Raw genomic sequence first — 21144 nt, 5'->3', positions numbered from 1 at the left:
TCCTGTTCATAACCAACGCTGGAAACCTGGTAGCGTTAGTAACGTCAGTGGATGTAGAATTTCCAGAGAGGGGTCACGTGACCAGGTTCCTGACCAGACGGCAGTATATTACAAACTTCTTTCTGCAGGCAGGATATGAATCATTTGGTTAGTAGTTGCTGGGTCCCAGAAAAAAAAATCTTGACTTCCCCAAGATTTTTTGTTTTCTTTGTTATCTATGGTATTTCTCCATCACAATAATCAAAGTCAAAGATCAAAGTCACTTCCTTTCTTCTAAGCTTTCAAGGCCTATACAAAAAGTCCATACAGAGGGTTTGCCAGTGTCCAGGAATATTGTATCCTTGATGGCTACCAAAACATATAATTTATACCAGACTTATGTATGGAGCCATATAATAGCCGTAAACCACCATCTCAAAAAAAAAAAAAAAAAAATGATTTATTTTCCTGGATAACAATTCCAAAACATCACATTTTTGTAAAAGAGATGCCAAGGCAATATGCAGCATGGGTGAAAACCATGACGCTGTATTTTCAGGAGCACCTGGATACAGGTCCTCAGCCCACCCAGTCCTTGTTCCCCATAATCTGTCTGACTCTTAAGTCCAGAATACTTAAAAATATAGTCCAAACAATAAAACAAACCTGGCTCTTAAAAGATGTCTCAGCATTTGACCCGTCAGAAGCTGGTTTGGCCCTATGAGCTGGTGTACATTTGACCTTCTGGCTGATGCTGGAAGATACATCCGGTGTATTCTTACACTGTCTTGGTCACTTACTTCACACCAACAAGACACCAGGTGCAATTTTGGGGAACAATCAGCAGAATTTTTCATGAGGGGAATATTTGAAGTCAGAATATCTTCAGCCCACATTTCTGTAATTTGTGCCACACATATGGCCCATCTTTACACCCAACACTCTTGTCTAGAAATAATTCTCCAGTTTTTTTACAACACCTCCCTACTGGAGTGAGATGGTGCCTTTTTTTGCAACATTTTAAAAAGTCACAGGTGATAAATCTGGCATAGACCTAATGAACATGACTACCCATGCGCACCTTATCATCCCTATTTCAAAGGTGCTGAGAGTGGCATAAAAAAAACTCCAAAAAATTGCTCTAGTTATTGCTCAAAAATAGCTTCTTCTTTTTTCCATTAGATTTCAGGTGCAAATAGAATGATATATGTATCTTAAACCACACCTCTCACCTACTAAGCCCCACCAGTAACCTGCTAAGCCCCACCTCTTACTGGCTAAGCCACACCCACATTAATCAAGTCATCTCCTTGTTGAGTGCAAATGCCAAAATGTCTAAAACCCTCAATAAATAAGGTATAAGGCCTGTGCCTGAATTGTAGTCCCAGTTGGACAGTGGTGAGTACTACTTGTTTTGGGATGGGCTCCATGTAACTTGTCCACATCACAGTGTCTCACTACTGCACTGTTAGTCACTGCAAACTTTGAAGCAATTTTCCAAGAACACAACTATCATGCAAGGAACAATATAGAGGAGATTGATGCCTGTAGTAATAATCAAAATGGGGATCATTGTATCATCTCCAGCCAGCTACCTCCTCCATTCATCCCATCTCTTGTGGTAGAGAAGGTCACCAGACCCCTGGATCATCTTCCCTCTATTCTTCATTGGTTTTGGTCAATGGCTTCGTACTCTGAAGATGGAATCGTTCTAAAACATACCACATTACTGGGATATATCTAGGTGTAACGTGTACCTCATTACTGGGATATATCTAGGTGTAACGTGTACCCACTGGTGCTAGTATTTCATATTTATTTAATTTTTTTTCTTATAGACCTTCAGAGAAATTCCTCTAAACCTTAAAGGTCCCATATCTGCTTCCTGATATCTGCTGAAACAAGTATCTTTTAATTTCCATTTCAGAGATAGTCACGAGGCCAAACAAAATGCAGCCAAAGGTTGGCTGAAGCCATGCAAAATCATCCATGAGGGAAAACTTCTGTCTATCGCATGTATGGCCGCACAGGGAGGAACCATATAGAAAAAATCCCGATGGAACAGACTCCAGTCCTTCTGCTCATATAAAAAAAAAACAGTTCAGAAAAAATAGTTATGGGTTGAGCATGACACAGGGAGTCTCTCTTTGACATTAAGTATCTCTCGGAGGTTCCTCACACCTAAGCTCCACTAATTTGATGTTGCCATGCATGTGGAGGATGAAGCCCTTGAAGAGAGGGAGTTAGATCAACCTAAAAAAATTTGGTACTGCATGTGTAGCCTTGAGTTTACTGTAAGTACATCGGCCACTGTATTCAGTCAGAGAATGAATGGACAGGGGACCACATATGGTAGGAATACCCCCTTATATAGGATATAGGAATACCCCCTTATATAGGATATAGGAATACCCCCTTATATAGGATATAGGAATACCCCCTTATATAGGATATAGGAATACCCCCTTATATAGGATATAGGAATACCCCCTTATATAGGGTATAGGAATACCCCCTTATATAGGGTATAGGAATACCCCCTTAACAATGCTTGCTAGGAACGTAAGCTGGTCCAGGAAAATATAACTAAAAGTGACCCTATGTCGTTGGCTGGTCCTAAATGATAGAAGGTGGGGATAATACAAGTAGGCAGGGCAGCATAAGCAGGCAGGGTTAGCAATACCACAGTGCAGCCCAATATACCACCTCAGCAGAACCAGATACTACAGTGCAGCACAAAATACCACCTCAGCAGAACTAAATACTACAGTGCAGCACAATACCCTGCCCCAGCAGCACCTTCTTAGAAGCCTCTCCATATTGCCCAGAGCCAGCTGCCTCGTTGTGAGGAGAAGACTGAGGAGGTGAATCATCCATGCCTCTGTAAGCAGTGTAGGCCACACATCTCTTCTGGCCTGTTCCCTCAGATGCCTGCATCCTGATGACATCATATTATCGCCTGCATCCTGGCACAGACCTGCACCATTCGTAAACTACCTCACAGTCTTCAGGCCTAGTGGCCTATGAGGGTAAGTGGCGGGGCAGGAAGAAATCCTGAGGATGGCAATATAGTAGGATCGAGGCGAGAACCTGTGGGCATTAGACATGTACATAAGTACCTGAAGCTAGTTAAGAGCCATGAGGAGGGCTCAGGTGACCTCTTTGGAAACGACCAGTTGCGAGGTTTCCCAGTAGGGTCTCTGACCATCCATCCCTGCTTGCCATGTTGATCTTAATATGCAAACAAATGAAAAAAATGGCGTGGTGTTAAACAGGCAGGAGGTGCTCAAACCCACATGCAGTTGTGCATATATAAACAGGGGAGCAAATCCTGCACTTGTGGCCCGTTGCTAATGGCGATCCCCAGCAAAAATGCATACAGTGGAGGATGCCTGCGGCGGACCACAAGTACCACAATAGACATCCTACACAAGATAGCAATTATGTGGATGTGATAATCAATATAACAATATAATAATAGCAAAGACAGGCGCACTCTGCAGACTTACTAAGCCCTCAAACTGATGATAAAATTGAGAGATTAGCCAACATGTTCTACTAGGAGGACATGCCTGAGCCCGAGCACCGCGCCAAGGTTTCTCAAGTAGCTCGGGACCTAACGCTAAACCTACCTGTGCCGTATGGGCAATACCAGGAGCTTCCACTCACAGACAACTCACCAGTTACCTCCAGAATGGACCATGCTAGCAATGGGAGGAGGGAGGAGTCTGCGAGTCCCACTCATAACTGGCTGATATGGCCTAGGCCTCACAGGCTCATTTAAATTGGAGTTTATACACCTCCAGGTATCTCTATATGTGCTGTGCTCGGGCTCAGACATGTCCTCCTAGTAGGACATGTTGGATAATCTACCATGTTGATCTTATCCTGAGACTAGTTTTTTCCGTCCGTGTGTTATATCCACTAGTCCTTAGAAGACTTTCCAACACTTTTCCTGACCACAGTCATTTCTAAGATCCGGCAGCTGATAACATACCGCCATTGTTTTATGCTATTTTTCTAACCCGACTTCTTTCATTTTCCACCGTCCTGTTATATCCGTTAAACTTTGCTGTGTTTTTGTTAATGTAAACTTTTCCAGACTGTGCCGCTTGTGCAATGAGATGTAATCACTCCCATCAGGTAGCCAGGATGTTGGTAATGTACATGGCGAGCACGTTAATGGGACTTTCACGCTGAGAAATTTTAAGAGACTGAGAAAAATCATTAAAAAAAATCTTAAAAATTCCATAAGTAGTGTATACAAGTTTGTTTATTTTATAAAATTAACCAAAAATGTCACAAATACTAAAAGGATGAGTCAAAAATTATCCGCACTATGACGGTAGAATTTAATCAGCGTTCATAAATAAACAAGAACATTTTTTTGGACAATCTCCCTGCCTTTGATTACTTTGTCTATCTGTCAACAAGCTTTCGTATTCCCTCATTAAAAATGCTTTAGGCTGAACTGTGAGCCAAGAATGCACCGCTGTCTTCACTGCAGAGCCAACTGATTCGCCTCATAAACCACGGTCACTCATCTATCCCCCAGAACCAGTTCAGGGCAACACTCAATGTTATCACCAGTCATAGACGGGCATTGCACTCCTTCTTCATGGTTGATGCTTGTACAACCTTTTCTGATCCATTCACCACAAAACTCTTTCTCCATACTGTGCTCCAAGTCTTTGATAAATATCAGCACGAGACACAATCAAATTATTCAAAAATTATGTATTTGTTGTTTCTGAAAATTGATGAAAATAAATTCTACACCCAGAGTGCGGATAATTTTTGACTAACCCTTGCAGAAACATCTGTTGTAATCTGTTCTGTGTAAAGTCCCCTAATAACAGACATCTAGAATTTCTCAAGATGACAGATAAATACTAAGTGGTCATCTGGGTAGGTGTTATTTATCATGTTTCCACTCTTAATTATTAGGGGTACAGATAGGGCGATCTGTCTCAAAGACCGGGATCACCGAACAGTGTGCTCGTCTGACACATCGCGGATCGGGTTGACAGATTACTGGGAGGGGCTGGAGAAGATCCAGCGGTCATGGTCCATAATGGAAACCAATGACAGAGTTAGAGGTAGGTGGAGCGTCCTTAAAAATGATTTCAGGGATTTAGGTCACAAGCTTAGGGCAAGGACCTCAAAGGTAGTGTTTTCCGAAATACTGCCTGTACTACGAGCCACACAAGAAAGGCAGCGGGAGATTAGGGAAGTTAACAAGTGGCTCAAGAACTGGTGTAGGAAGGAGGGGTTTGGGTTCCTGGAGAACTGGGCCGACTTCTCTATCGGCTACAGGCTCTATCGTAGGGACGGGCAGGGCCATCTTTAATATTGATTGGACCCTGGGCAAAAATTTACTTGGGCCCCCTGGATCCCGCTTTCCCACACCTTAGCAGGCAATCACGCCCTCCACCACAACACACACTCAAAAAATCCACACACCTGGTAGAGTCCAGTGAATTACTATAAATACTTCCAGTTCTGAAGACTCCAGCGGCTCAGGATCAGTGCTCTGGGCAGCTGGGCTCAGGCTGGAAGTGGGCACCGCTCTGCAGGAAGGAGACCAGCGCTCGGCTCATCCTAGTGTTACAGTGCACCCCAGCACCCCACAGTATGCAGTATAGCACCCTATAGTATACAGCACCACACAGTATGCAGTATAGCACCCTATAGTATACAGCACCACACAGTATGCAGTATAGCACCCCACGCTATACAGTACCCCACAGTATATAGTAGAGCAGTACAGCACCTCACAGTATACAGCACCTCACAGTATACAGCACCTCACAGTATACAGGCCCCCCCCCACAGTATACAGGCCCCCCCCCCACTATACAGTAGTTTACAGTATATTAACATAACAGCCCCTGTCACCTTTTTCTGATGTAATCTTCACACAAAAAAGCTCCACAGTTAACTTCTGCAACACTCCTGATAGGACCTGTGATGACCTCATAGCCATGTGATCAGTAATTGCTAGGTTACTGGTCACATGGTGATGATGTCATTAAGATCCTAGATCACAACGTTAAAGTACACAGACAGCTTGACACCCGGGGCAGTAGCTAGCAGGGCTCAAGAGGCAGCTGCCCCTTTTGCCCCTTGGTAAAGACGGCCCTGGGGACGGGCTGCACCTCAATGGGGAAGGGGCAGCTGTGCTGGGGAGAAAGATGGCTGGAAGGTCGGAGGAGTGTTTAAACTAGGGAGTGGGGGGGTAATTACATTATAGGAGGGGAAGATAGTGCAGATAGAGACCGGGGGCAAGGTAGTGGGACTGGGAAGGAATGGAAGGAGGGACTAGAACAGTTCAGAAGGAAAGGTGTAGGGTAAAAAATATACATAAACCTCTCAAATGTATGTATACTAATGCCAGAAGCCTGACTGATAAACCGGGGAACTGGGATTAGTGATGTGTGAGGAGAACTATGACAGTGGGAATAACTGAGACACGGCTGGATGATAGCTATGACAGTGGGAATAACTGAGACATGGCTGGGTTATAGCTGACAGTGGGAATAACTGAGACATGGCTGGATGATGGCTATGACAGTGGAAATAACTGAGACACGGCTGGATGATAGCTATGACAGTGGGAATAACTGAGACACGGCTGGATGATAGCTATGACAGTGGGAATAACTGAGACACGGCTGGATGATAGCTATGACAGTGGGAATAACTGAGACATGGCTGGATGATAGCTATGACAGTGGGAATAACTGAGACATGGCTGGGTTATAGCTGACAGTGGGAATAACTGAGACATGGCTGGATGATGGCTATGACAGTGGAAATAACTGAGACACGGCTGGATGATAGCTATGACAGTGGGAATAACTGAGACATGGCTGGATGATAGCTATGACAGTGGGAATAACTGAGACACGGCTGGATGATAGCTATGACAGTGGGAATAACTGAGACACGGCTGGATGATAGCTATGACAGTGGGAATAACTGAGACATGGCTGGATGATAGCTATGACAGTGGGAATAACTGAGACATGGCTGGATGATAGCTATGACAGTGGGAATAACTGAGACACGGCTGGATGATAGCTATGACATAGTGGGAATAACTGAGACATGGCTGGATGATAGCTATGACAGTGGGAATAACTGAGATATGGCTGGGTTGTAGCTGACAGTGGGAATAACTGAGACATGGCTGGATGATAGCTATGACAGTGGGAATAACTGAGACATGGCTGGGTTATAGCTGACAGTGGGAATAACTGAGACACGGCTGGATGATAGCTATGACAGTGGGAATAACTGAGACATGGCTGGATGATAGCTATGACAGTGGGAATAACTGAAACATGGCTGGATGATAGCTATGACAGTAGGAATAACTGAGACATGATAGCTATGACAGTGGGAATAACTGAGACACGGCTGGATGATAGCTATGACAGTGGGAATAACTGAGACACGGCTGGATGATAGCTATGACAGTGGGAATAACTGAGACATGGCTGGATGATAGCTATGACAGTGGGAATAACTGAAACATGGCTGGATGATAGCTATGACAGTAGGAATAACTGAGACATGGCTGGATGATAGCTATGACAGTGGGAATAACTGAGACATGGCTGGATGATAGCTATGACAGTGGGAATAACTGAGACACGGTTGGATGATAGCTATGACAGTAGGAATAACTGAGACATGGCTGAATGATAGCTATGACAGTGGGAATAACTGAGACATGGCTGGATGATAGCTATGACAGTGGGAATAACCGAGACATGGCTGGATGATAGCTATGACAGTGGGAATAACTGAGACATGGCTGGATGATAGCTATGACAGTGGGAATAACTGAGACATGGCTGGATGATAGCTATGACAGTGGGAATAACTGAGACATGGCTGGATGATAGCTATGACAGTGGGAATAACTGAGACATGGCTGGATGATAGCTATGACAGTGGGAATAACTGAGACACGGCTGGATGATAGCTATGACAGTGGGAATAACTGAGACATGGCTGGATGATGGCTATGACAGTGGGAATAACTGTGACACGGCTGGATGATAGCTATGACAGTGGGAATAACTGAGACACGGCTGGATGATAGCTATGACAGTGGGAATAACTGAGACACGGCTGGATGATGGCTATGACAGTGGGAATAACTGAGACATGGCTGGATGATGGCTATGACAGTGGGAATAACTGTGACACGGCTGGATGATAGCTATGACAGTGGGAATAACTGAGACACGGCTGGATGATGGCTATGACAGTGGGAATAACTGAGACACGGTTGGATGATAGCTATGACAGTGGGAATAACTGAGACATGGCTGGATGATAGCTATGACATAGTGGGAATAACTGAGACACGGCTGGATGATAGCTATGACTGTGGGAATAACTGAGACATGGCTGGATGATAGCTATGACAGTGGGAATAACTGAGACACGGCTGGATGATAGCTATGACAGTGGGAATAACTGAGACATGGCTGGATGATAGCTATGACAGTGGGAATAACTGAGACATGGCTGGATGATAGCTATGACAGTGGAAATAACTGAGACATGGCTGGATGATAGCTATGACAGTGGGAATAACTGAGACACGGCTGGATGATAGCTATGACAGTGGGAATAACTGAGACACGGCTGGATGATAGCTATGACAGTGGGAATAACTGAGACATGGCTGGATGATGGCTATGACAGTGGGAATAACTGAGACATGGCTGGATGATAGCTATGACTGGGCAGTTAATGTACACGGTTACAGTCTGTTTAGAAAGGATCTTCAAAACCGGAGAGGAGGAGGGATCTGCCTTATGTAAAGTCCTGTCTAAAGCCCACACTCCGGGAAGATATAAGTGAGGGACATGAACATGTGGAGTCTCTGTGGGTAGAGATACATGGAGGCAAAAACACTAATAAATGACTAATAGGAGTTTATTATAAACCACCTAATATACCAGAGTCCACAGAAAATCTACTACTAAAGGAGACAGACAAGGCGGCAAATCATAATGAGGTGGTTATTATGGGGGAACTACCCAGATACAGACTGGGAAACTGACACCTGTACATCTCATAAAGGAAACAGGTTCTTGGCAATAACCAAAGACAATTACCTCTCCCAACTGGTTCAGGACCCGACTAGAGGGACGGCCATACTGGACCTAGTATTAACCAATAGGCCTGACAGAACAACAGATGTGCAGGTCCGAGGACACCTGGGAAATAGTGACCATAAAGTAATAACCTTCCAATTGTCATTCAAAAGAGTGTTTCTTCAGGGAGGAACAAAAATACCTAAGAGGGGCCCATAGGCCTAACTAACTGAGACAAAGTCCTTAAAAAATAAAAATACAGCCACAAAATAAGAAAATCTCGAAATATCAATCAACATCTACAGCCAGAGGAAGGGATATCTGCTCAACACGCCTCCACCACTCACCAAAACTGGCAACTGAAGCTTCTTCCTCTATATGATAAAAAAAATTACACAATTTAACATCAACTAAGGTCTACTGAAGGCCTTCTTTTCCACGTACAATGTTCTGCTGAACCAATGTCTATCATATGTATGATATCAGATCATGCAAAGATTAGTTGCTGGGGCCATCTTTATTGCAGGCTCTTTCCATCTGTTGTGAAACTACATTTCCCTAAAGACCCTAGTTTAGAAGGCCATTGCTTGTCCTAGCTCAGTGGTCTCCAACCTGTAACTCTCCAGATGTTGTGAACCTACAACTCCTAGCAGGACAAGGAAATGTAGCCCTAGTAGGTTAAAGATCAATGGTCACCTAGATAAACAGGACATAGCAGGTCTTAGATCAATAGTCTCCAACTTAAAGTTCTCCAGTTGTGGAAACTCCACTGCCTAGCAGGACCTAGATATGAAGACCTTATGAGATTCTAGAACAATGGTCTTAAACCTGTGGCTCTCTACTTGTTATGAAACTAAAAGTTTAGTCGTAACCTAGATAAGCAAGCCACAGCTGGTCCTGAATCCGTGGTTTCTAACCTGTGACTCTCCAGTAGTTGTGAATCTTCACATCCTAGGAGGACTGAAAAAAACAGGTCTACAATCCTTGATTCTCCAGTTGATGTAAAACAAGTCCTAGCAGGACCTAGATAAGGAAACCCTAGCAGATCCAGTGACATGCCTTTAATGGAGGCAGACCATGCAATTGCTAGGGGCCCCAGGGGGAGGAGGGCCCTGACCCTGAATTCCTTATTTTGCCAACACGAAAACACTGCATTTTCATGCAGATGCCAATAGGGAGATCTTAATGCAAAAACATTATTTCAGCTTCCATTCCAGTAAATGGTAACTGAATAAATTCCTATGCACTTAGCCCTCCTAATGGTGGCTTCAGGCAGCCAGCTCTGTAATAGAAGGAAAGTGGATTTATCAATATATTATGCCTATTGTCTGTGTTCAGAACGAGCACCATATTTATGAAGCACCAATTCCACTTTTTCTCACACAGAACTCAAATAATGTGGGTGAGGTGGAGGGCGACATTTTATTTTATTTTTTTCAGATTAATAAAAAGAGAGAGTTGCGCTTGTGTTATCTGGTGGTGATTGTTGTATGTGTACTTGGAAACTGGGTGGGGTGGGGCACTAAGTTTTGTTATAGGGAGGGTCCTATGAAATCTGTGTATGCCCCTTAATGGGTCATAGAGCAATGTTCTCCAAACTGTGACTCTCCAGTAGTTGTAAAGATAATCAGGTCCCAAACCCTTTATTCTCCGGTTATGAAATTCCACTGCCTAACAGCACCTCAATAAGCAGACAGTGTCAGGTTCTAGAAGAATGGTCTTAAAACTGCAGCCTCCATTTGTTGGAAAACTGCATATTCAGTCAAGACCTAGATAATAAGGCAGTAGAAGGTCCCAGTTCAAAAGTTTCCAACCTGTAGTTCTTCAGTTGTTACAAAAATATAGCTCCTGGTAGGACCAAGATAAACAGGTCTCCAATCCTTGAATCTCGAGTTGGCCAATATAGCTCTGGTCTTAAACTTGTGGCCCTCCAGCCTTTCTGAAACTACAACTTTAACTAGGACCTAGATAAGCAGGACATCAAAGGTCCTATTTCAATGGTTTCCAACCTGTGGCTTTACAGTTGTTGCAAAAATGCAAATCTAAGCAGGTACTAGATAATCAGTTCCGAGTAGATCATAAATTAGTGCTCTTCAAACTCTCCAGCTGCTTAGAAACTAAGGGGCACATTTATTAAGACTGGTGTTTTAGATCCATCATTTCAGCGCATCCAGTGTCAGTTCTAAATCTACGCCAGCTTCTTAGCTGTCTTACGTTTAGACCATTTTGTACGCCTAAGACTACTTTCACACCAGTGTTTTTGCTGGATCCGGCAGGGCTCAGCAAAAACCCTTCCGTTACTGATAATAGAACCATCTGCATCCGTTATTAACGGATCCAGTTGTATTATCTTTAACATATCCAAGACGGATCCGTCATGACCCACAATGCAAGTCAATGGGCAAGTCCATCCGTTTTACTCCGCATCCCAGGACGGAAAGCAAACCGCAGCATGCTGCGGTTTGCTCTCCGGTATGAGAACGGAAAGGAATGCATTTTGGAGCACTCCGTTCTGTTCAGTTACGTTTTGTCCCCATTAAAAAAACTGGGGTAAAAACTGAAGCGTTTTTTTTCCGGTATTGAGATCCGTCATAGGATCAAATATTAACGCTAGTGTAAAGTAGCCTTAAACAGGTGTAGAAAATGGTGAATGAGACGGACCTTCCGGCCCATCCCCACCCACGCCACGCCCACAATTTTAGAACTGGCGTGAGCAGGGCGAAGTTGCAGATATCGGCACAACTAACCGCTGTGCCACCATCTGCGCCTGAAATAAGCCTAATTTAGGTATATTTCAGCTTAGTACATGACCCCCTAAAACTCCTAGAAGGACCTAAAGAAGCAGACCTAGAGCAATGGTCCTCAACCTGTGGCTCTAGAGTTGTAACGAAATTTTACTGCTTAACAAGACCTATAGAAGGAAGCTACAGTAGGTCCTGGCTCAATGGTCTCAAACCTTGAACTTTCAAATAGTTGTGACTCTTTACCTCGTAAAGCCCTATTACACCAGAAGATAATCGCTAAGATCATTGCTAAAAATTGCTTGTATGATGAACGAGGTTTGTTATGTTGCTGCTTTGTGGTATAATTAAAAAAAAAAACGTTTTCCCCATTGTTTGCAAAATTTTTAAAAAGGAAAAACTAATTTTTCTCATGGACATAAGTATTCAGACCCTCGACTATGACACTTGACATTTAGGTCTAGGGGCATCCCATTTTTGTAGATAATTTTTCAGATGTAACATCTGATAGTTCATCATCTTTCAGATGGTTTAACAGCAGACAATGCATATGAAAAGGAAAGCCATGAGGAGGAAAGAACTGCCTGTAGAGCTCTTCTGTGGAGGCACAAATCTGGAGAAGTGGACAAAAAAAATTATGCTACACTGAAAGTTCCCAAGAGCACAGTGGCATCCATAATTCTTAAATGGAAGAAGTTTGCAACAACCAGGACTCTTCCTAGAGCTGGTTGCCCCACCAAACTAAGTAGTTGGGGGAGAAGAGCCTTGGTAAGGGGGGTAACCAAGAACCAATGGTCACTCTGGCTGAGCTACAAAGATCCTGTAAGGAAATCTGGAGGAAACCAGGCACTGCTTATCACCTGCCTAATACCATCCCTACAATGAAGCATGGTGGTGGTAGCATCATGCTGTGGGGGATGGGGAGACTGGTCAGGTTTGAGGGAAAGCTGAATAGAGCAAAATACAGAGATATTCTTAATGAAAACCTCAAACTTGGCTGAAGGTTCACCTTCTAACAAGACAATGACCCTAAGCACACAGCCAAGACAACACAGGAGCTGCTGAGGGACAGACACCTCTGTGAATGTCCTTGAGTGGTCCAGCCAGAGCCTTGACCTGAACACAATGGAACATCTCTGAAGAGACCTGCAGATGGCTGTCCACTGACAGTCCAGACCCAACCTGACAGAGCTGGAGAGCATCTGCCAAGAAGAATGGCAGAAAGTACGCAAATCCAGATGTGTAAACCTTGTGGCTTTAACTAAGTCCTGAAAAAGGGGTGTGAATACTTCTGTCAATGCGAGATGGTAGTTTTTCCTTTTCAATAAATTAGTAAAGATATCTATCATTCTGTTCTCACTTTCTCGTTATGAGGTATTAAAAGCAGAATTTGTATAATTTCAGCACGAGAAGCAACAGAACAAAATGTGAAAGAGTTTGAAGACGTTCTGAATGCACTGTAGCCGGCTCTTGAACAATGGTCTCCAACTTGAGGCCCTCTTCTTGTTCTAAAACTACAAAAACAATCAGGTCAGGGCCTGGTGACAATGTAGACTTGCAACAGTCGGAGAGCAAAAGTTTGGAGAACACTGTCTTAGGCTACTTTCACACTAGCGTTAATATTTTCCGGTATTGAGATCCATCATAGGGTCCCAATACCGGAAAAAAGAACGCTTCCATTTTGTCCCCATTCATTGTCAATGAGGACAAAACATAACTGAACAGAATGGAGTGCTCCAAAATGCATTCTGTTCCGTTCTCATACTGGAGAGCAGTATGCTGCTGTTTGCTTTCTGTCCTGGGATGCGGAGCAAGACAGATCCGTCATGACCCACAGTGCAAGTCAATGGGGACGGATCCGTTTTCTCTGCCACAATCTGCCACAATAGAAAACTGATCCTCTCCTCCCCCCATTGACTTTGAATGGAGTTCATGATGGATCCATCCTTGCTATGTTAAAGACAATACAAACGGATCAGTTCCGAACAGATGCAGACGGTTGTATAATCAGTAACGGAAGCTTTTTTGCTAAACCCTGCCGGATGCAGTAAAAACGCTGGTGTGAAAATAGCCTTAGATGGTCATCAGTTGATGTGAGCCAAAACCAGGTGCGGGTCAAAAGCACAGAACAAAGGCAGATCTTTCCATCATACCTTATCTCTAGGCTTCACTACTAGTTTTGGCTCACAATCACTGATGGAAATAACTGACCAAATAACTGAAGTGTGGGCCTGATGACAATCAGGTCAGGGCCTGATGACAATGTAGACTTGCAACAGTCGGAGAGCAAAAGTCTAGAAGGACTGGTGGACCCAGCTGCCATGCTCTCTCTTCATCAGCTCTGATCTAGTCATTCCAGAGTTGGGTCGCGTTCATGATCGCAGAGCTTCCTCTAGTCTATAAGGGAAGTTCTGGTTGAGGTCTGCAGAGGCAGGGTGTGACCAGCTTGTGTTCTAGGGAATTTGCAGTATATATGGCTAGTCACAACCACAAGTGATGCAATAATAGGAAAACGTCAGAATCCCCCACATCCTGAGAGACAGTCAGCAAAATACCGGTAGGAGACTGTATTGTCACTGACACGGTGGCCATGAAGACATCAACCGCATGAATCTCTTCTATTTTCACTATACAATAAACTCACAAAACGCAGCAAATAAACAATCATTGGAAGCATGTATGAGGATATAGGGTCTGGTGTACGGTACAATCTGACCTGAAAATACTTATACTAAATAATCTGCACTCTTGTACATAGGAGCAGTATTATAGTAGTTATATTCTTGTATATAGGAGCAGTATTATAGTAGTTATATTCTTGTACATAGGAGGCAGTATTATAGTAGTTATATTCTTGTACATAGGAGGCAGTATTATAGTAGTTATATTCCTGTACATAGGAGCAGTATTAAAGTTGTTATATTCTTGTATATAGGAGCAGTATTATAGTAGTTATATTATTGTACATAGGAGCAGTATTATAGTAATTATATTCTTGTACACAGGAGCAGTATTATAGTAGTTATATTCTTGTACATAGGAGCAGTATTATAGTAGTTATATTATTGTACATAGGAGCAGTATTATAGTAGTTATATTCTTGTACACAGGAGCAGTATTATAGTAGCTATATTCTTGTACATAGGAGGCAGTATTATAGTAGTTATATTCTTGTACATAGGAGCAGTATTATAGTAGTTATATTATTGTACATAGGAGCAGTATTATAGTAGTTATATTCTTGTACATAGGAGCAGTATTATAGTAGTTATATTCCTGTACATAGGAGCAGTATTATAGTAGTTATATTCTTGTACATAGGAGCAGTATTATAGTAGTTATATTCTTGTACATAGGAGCAGTATTATAGTAGTTATATTCTTGTACATAGGGGGCAGTATTATAGTAGTTATATTCTTGTACACAGGAGCAGTATTATAGTAGCTATATTCTTGTACATAGGAGGCAGTATTATAGTAGTTATATTCTTGTACATAGGAGGCAGTATTATAGTAGTTATATTCTTATACATAGGGGCAGTATTATAGTAGTTATATTCTTGTACATAGGAGCAGTATTATAGTAGTTATATTCTTGTACATAGGAGGCAGTATTATAGTAGTTATATTCTTGTACATAGGAGGCAGTATTATAGTAGTTATATTCTTGTACATAGGAGCAGTATTATAGTAGTTATATTCTTGTACATAGGAGGCAGTATTATAGTAGTTATATTCCTGTACATAGGAGCAGTATTATAGTAGTTATATTATTGTACATAGGAGCAGTATTATAGTAGTTATATTCTTGTACATAGGAGGCAGTATTATAGTAGTTATATTCTTATACATAGGGGGCAGTATTATAGTAGTTATATTTTTGTACATAGGAGCAGTATTATAGTAGTTATATTCTTGTACATAGGAGGCAGTATTATAGTAGTTATATTCTTGTACATAGGATCAGTATTATAGTAGTTATATTCTTGTACATAGGATCAGTATTATAGTAGTTATATTCTTGTACATAGGAGCAGTATTATAGTAGTTATATTCTTGTACATAGGAGGCAGTATTATAGTAGTTATATTCTTGTACATAGGATCAGTATTATAGTAGTTATATTCTTGTACATAGGAGCAGTATTATAGTAGTTATATTCTTGTACATAGGAGGCAGTATTATAGTAGTTATATTCTTGTACATAGGAGGCAGTATTATAGTAGTTATATTCTTGTACATAGGAGCAGTATTATAGTAGTTATATTCTTGTACATAGGAGGCAGTATTATAGTAGTTATATTCCTGTACATAGGAGCAGTATTATAGTAGTTATATTATTGTACATAGGAGCAGTATTATAGTAGTTATATTCTTGTACATAGGAGGCAGTATTATAGTAGTTATATTCTTATACATAGGGGGCAGTATTATAGTAGTTATATTTTTGTACATAGGAGCAGTATTATAGTAGTTATATTCTTGTACATAGGAGGCAGTATTATAGTAGTTATATTCTTGTACATAGGATCAGTATTATAGTAGTTATATTCTTGTACATAGGATCAGTATTATAGTAGTTATATTCTTGTACATAGGAGCAGTATTATAGTAGTTATATTCTTGTACATAGGAGGCAGTATTATAGTAGTTATATTCTTGTACATAGGAGGCAGTATTATAGTAGTTATATTCTTGTACATAGGAGCAGTATTATAGTAGTTATATTCTTGTACATAGGAGCAGTATTATAGTAGTTATATTCTTGTACATAGGAGCAGTATTATAGTAGTTATATTCTTATACATAGGAGCAGTATTATAGTAGTTATATTCTTGTACACAGGAGCAGTATTATAGTAGTTATATTCTTGTACATAGGAGCAGTATTATAGTAGTTATATTCTTATACATAGGAGCAGTATTATAGTAGTTATATTCTTGTACATAGGAGCAGTATTATAGTAGTTTTATTCTTGTACATATGAGTAGTATTATAGTAGTTATATTCTTGTACATAGGAGCAGTATTATAGTAGTTATATTCTTATACATAGGAGGCAGTATTATAATAGTTATATTTGTGTGCAGTTTCTGGCAGTATTATAATAGTTATATTTGTGTGCAGTTTCTGGCAGTATTATAGTAGTTATATTTGTGTGCAGTATCTGGCAGTATTATAGTAGTTATATTTGTGTGCAGTATCTGGCAGTATTATAGTAGTTATATTTGTGTGCAGTATCTGGCAGCATGCGTGATAATCGTCCCTTTTCTCAGATGAGTACATTTCTGATTAGGATCCTCATGTAAATCTATTGTTTTATCTAGTGAATGAGAAGGTTGCACACAGCACAGTATTAGTAGGGGGGACACAGGGTGACGGCTCATCCTGGCGCTCGTGTTCCATGCATAATTCAGGAAATTACAAGAGTTAAGAAATCTGAGGATATAAATAAATATGAGGAAGTCAACGGGAATACATATAAAACTGGACAATACTGGGTAATGTCTCCTCCCTAATAAAAACCACCAGTGGGCAGAGCAGCGCCCAACCGTCACCCCGGCGTGATCTCTCTGGTGTAATTACACACCCACAGCATTTATGTGAGGTCATCAGAAATCACTGTAATATATCATATCTATCTACAGTTTTGTGAAAAAGTATCCCCCCCCCTTCCCCCCGTAACTTCTCAGCTATTTTTGCATAACTGAAACAATGAATGGGTTCTGGTTAGTAGCATGCTATACATTATCGCGGTCTGCGAGATCTAAGGTCAGGTCAATTTGCCACCAGTATAGGGAGTCATCTCTAGAGGGACAGCCTCAAAATGATGGAGGACTCCTAGTTTTGATTGTTATTCTTAATGGCTCACATTTACTTTTACAGTTGCTCCTAAATTCTTCCATAGTTTACATCAAAATTTTTCACATTTTTGGTGCTTCTTGGCGTGTCTCATTTTAGACATATTTATGAAACAATCGATAATAATATTAGTAACAGGCACTCTACCACCCAGAACTGTATTAAAAACTGTATTTTATTAAACAGAAATGAACCAAAAAGGACCACTAATAAATAGAAAATGAAAAATTAAAATTAAAATAAATAATAAAATACTATACAAAGTATAAGATTCACATGCAATTTGGCTATAATTCTTGAAAAAAAACTGTTTAAAAAATGAGAGGTTGCAAATCATGTAGATGGAGTGTTCAATGCGTCCTTCTCTGTTCTATATCCAGTTCATCCTACAATTACACTGTTCCACTTGGTTAAATGATGTTGTATCCAAGGGTCAGTTGATAAGGCTCTGTCATATCCAAGTAACAATCCATAGAATGTTATAAAACGTCACTTATAGGCAGTGTTCATAACCGTATGGGGTTCATATATGATTGGGTTTATGGGTTAGTAATAATCAAAATTGATTGGATAATTAGCTCCATTCGTGATCATAAACACTTGATCGTTACTCATCATTGTTCATAATTCTTCATATCTTTGCCTCTTTCGTTTCACAAAACAGATAATATCATACTGTACCTCTAAGGTGATGTTCTCCTGAGTTTTACCGTGATGATGGCTTCTGTGGAGGAGATCCCCGGCTAGAACGCTCGTGCCTCGCTCCCCGATGGAAGCGTCCGGCTCCTTGTGTCTCGGATTGTAAGTTGCCTGTGTTCGGCGTGTCACGTGTTGCTCGGCGTGTCACGTGGCTTCCCATGTGTTAGGTTTGCCTCGTACATTTGTGCGTTTTATATCCCTAATGGGGGCGGAGTAACAGTTTTTCATTCAGATGGATAAAAGAGGTGAACTGGATCTCCATGTTGATGTGTATATATTTTTTCATCTCGTAAGGAAATAGATTATCTTCTATAGTGTCACATATTGTAGAAATAAGGGTTTTCTTCTATACATAAACATATAAAAACAATAATACAAAAATACAGGAGACAGTTATGAAAAACGCACAAAAATGCATCATTAACGCTGAATTAATACATCTTCATCTATTATTTTAAAATCTCTTATCATTCATTTGTTATTTTATTATGCTTTTCTTCTTTCTTTTCTATACTTATGTATAAAAGATAAAATGATATATACAAAACGCAGTTGCGTTTTTAGTGCGTTTTTAGTGCGTTTCTGATTTTTTTCTTCTTTTTCTCCCATATAATTCTCCCTCATACCAGTCTAAAGGATATGTGGACTGATGGATGATTATATACAGGTTCAAAGGATTTATAAAATGGGTGAAATAATATTGTGTCCCAATTTCTGCTTGTCGTCATATTAATATAGTACATATATAAGTGGATATAAAAAGTCTACACACCCCTGTTAAAAATTTTCTGGCCCAACAGTGACATCACCAAGAACTGGACGTCCCTCCAAAATTGATGAAAAGACGAGACGAAAACTGGTCTGGGAGGCGACCAAGAGGCCTACAGCAACATTAAAGGAGCTGCAGGGATATCTGGCAAGTCCTGGCTGTGCGGTACATGTGACAACAATGTCCTGTACTCTTCATATGTCTGGGCTATGGGGTAGAGGGGCAAGACAAAAGCCTTTTCTTACGAAGAAAAACATCCAAGCCAGGCTACATTTTGCAAAAAAACACATCTGAATTCTCCCAAAAGCATGTGGCAAAAGACGTTTTAGTCTGATAAAACCAAGGTTGAACTTTTTGGCCATTCCAAAAGATATGTTTGGCGCAAAAACAACACTGCACATCACCAAAAGAACCCCATCCCCACAGTGTAGCATGGTGGGGGCAGCATCATGCCAAGGGGCTGTTCTTCTTCAGCTGGAACTGGAGGGAATTATGAACAGTTCCAAATACCAGTCAATGTTGGCACAAAACCTTCAGGCTTCTGCTAGAAAGCTGAACATGAAGAGGAACTTCATCTTTCAGCATGACAACGACCCAAAGCATACATCCAAATCAACAAAGGAATGGCTTCACCAGAAGAAGATTAAGGTTTTGGAATGGCCCAGCCAGAGCCCAGACCTGAGTCCGATTGAAAATCTATGGGGTGATCTGAAGAGGGCTGTGCCCAGGAGATGCCCTCGCAATCTGACAGATTTGGAGTGTTTTTGCAAAGAAGAGTGGGCAAATCTTGCCAAGTCAAAATGTGCCATGCTGATAGACTCATACCCAAAAAGACTGAGCGCTGTAATAAAATCAAAAGGTGCTTCAACAAAGTACTAGTTTAAGGGTGTGCATATTTCTTCTTCTCTCTACCTAAAAGATTTCAGTTTGTTTTCCAATTGAGTTGTACAGTTTATAGGTCACATTAAAGGTGGAAAAAGTTCTGAAATTATTTATCTTTGTCTCACTTTTTTACATCACAGAAACCTGACATTTTAACAGGGGTGTGTAGACTTTTTATATCCACTGTATGTTTTCTCTTTTCTCATCTAGGTCATATTCAAATAAGGGAGTTCTCAGGGTGAACACGGGGGTTCCCGGAGACGAGATCGAGGTGCTGGTAGACATAAGTCCAGAAAAGAAAGAAAAAAAGACTAATAGAATAGCAAATGAATGATTTTAAAATAATAGATGAAGATGTATTAATTCTGCGTTAATGATGAGTTTTTGTGCGTTTTTCATAACTGTCTCTTGTATTTTTGTATTATTGTTTTTATATGTTTATGTATAGAAGAAACCCCTTATTTATACAATATGTGACACTATAGAAGATAACCTATATACACGTCAGCATGGAGATCCAGGTCACTTCTTTTATCCATCTGAATGAAAAACTGTAACTTTCCCCCATTAGGGATATAAAAGGCACAAATGTACGGGGCATGAGAACTAGCCACTGATGAAGGAGCAGGGTGCTCCGAAACGCGTATGGCAGAACTATAACACTCTAAAGGACATCCTTACAGTACGGAGCAATAACAACCTGTCATGTAATACTTCCCTAACAAGGTTTCAAATTATACCGAGACAGCGCGCTGAATCGGAGGCTCGGTTTGCAAACCTAACACGTGGGAAGCCACGTGACACGCCGAGCAACACGTGACACGCCGAACACAGGCAACTTACAGTCCGAGACACAAGGAGCCGGACACTTCCATCGGGGAGCGAGGCACGAGCGTTCTAGCCGGGGATCTCCTCCACAGAAGCCATCATCACGGTAAAACTCAGTAGAACATCACCTTAGAGGTACAGTATGATATTATCTGTTTTGTGAAACGAAAGAGGCAAAGATATGAAGAATTATGAACAATGATTAGTAACGATCAAGTGTTTATGATCACGAATGGAGCTAATTATCCAATCAATTTTGATTATTAC

At 41.1% G+C, this 21144-nt stretch overlaps 1 protein-coding gene across 1 annotated transcript in view; it reads right to left on the bottom strand.

Annotated features, from left to right (window-relative positions):
- DYSF (dysferlin) overlaps positions 1 to 21144 on the bottom strand; it is a 259265-nt gene that overhangs the window by 211199 nt on the left and 26922 nt on the right.

Source organism: Bufo gargarizans, chromosome 1, assembly GCF_014858855.1.
Source record: "Bufo gargarizans isolate SCDJY-AF-19 chromosome 1, ASM1485885v1, whole genome shotgun sequence".
Lineage (NCBI taxonomy): Eukaryota > Metazoa > Chordata > Amphibia > Anura > Bufonidae > Bufo > Bufo gargarizans.
This window is presented reverse-complemented; position numbering and strand designations above follow the sequence as displayed.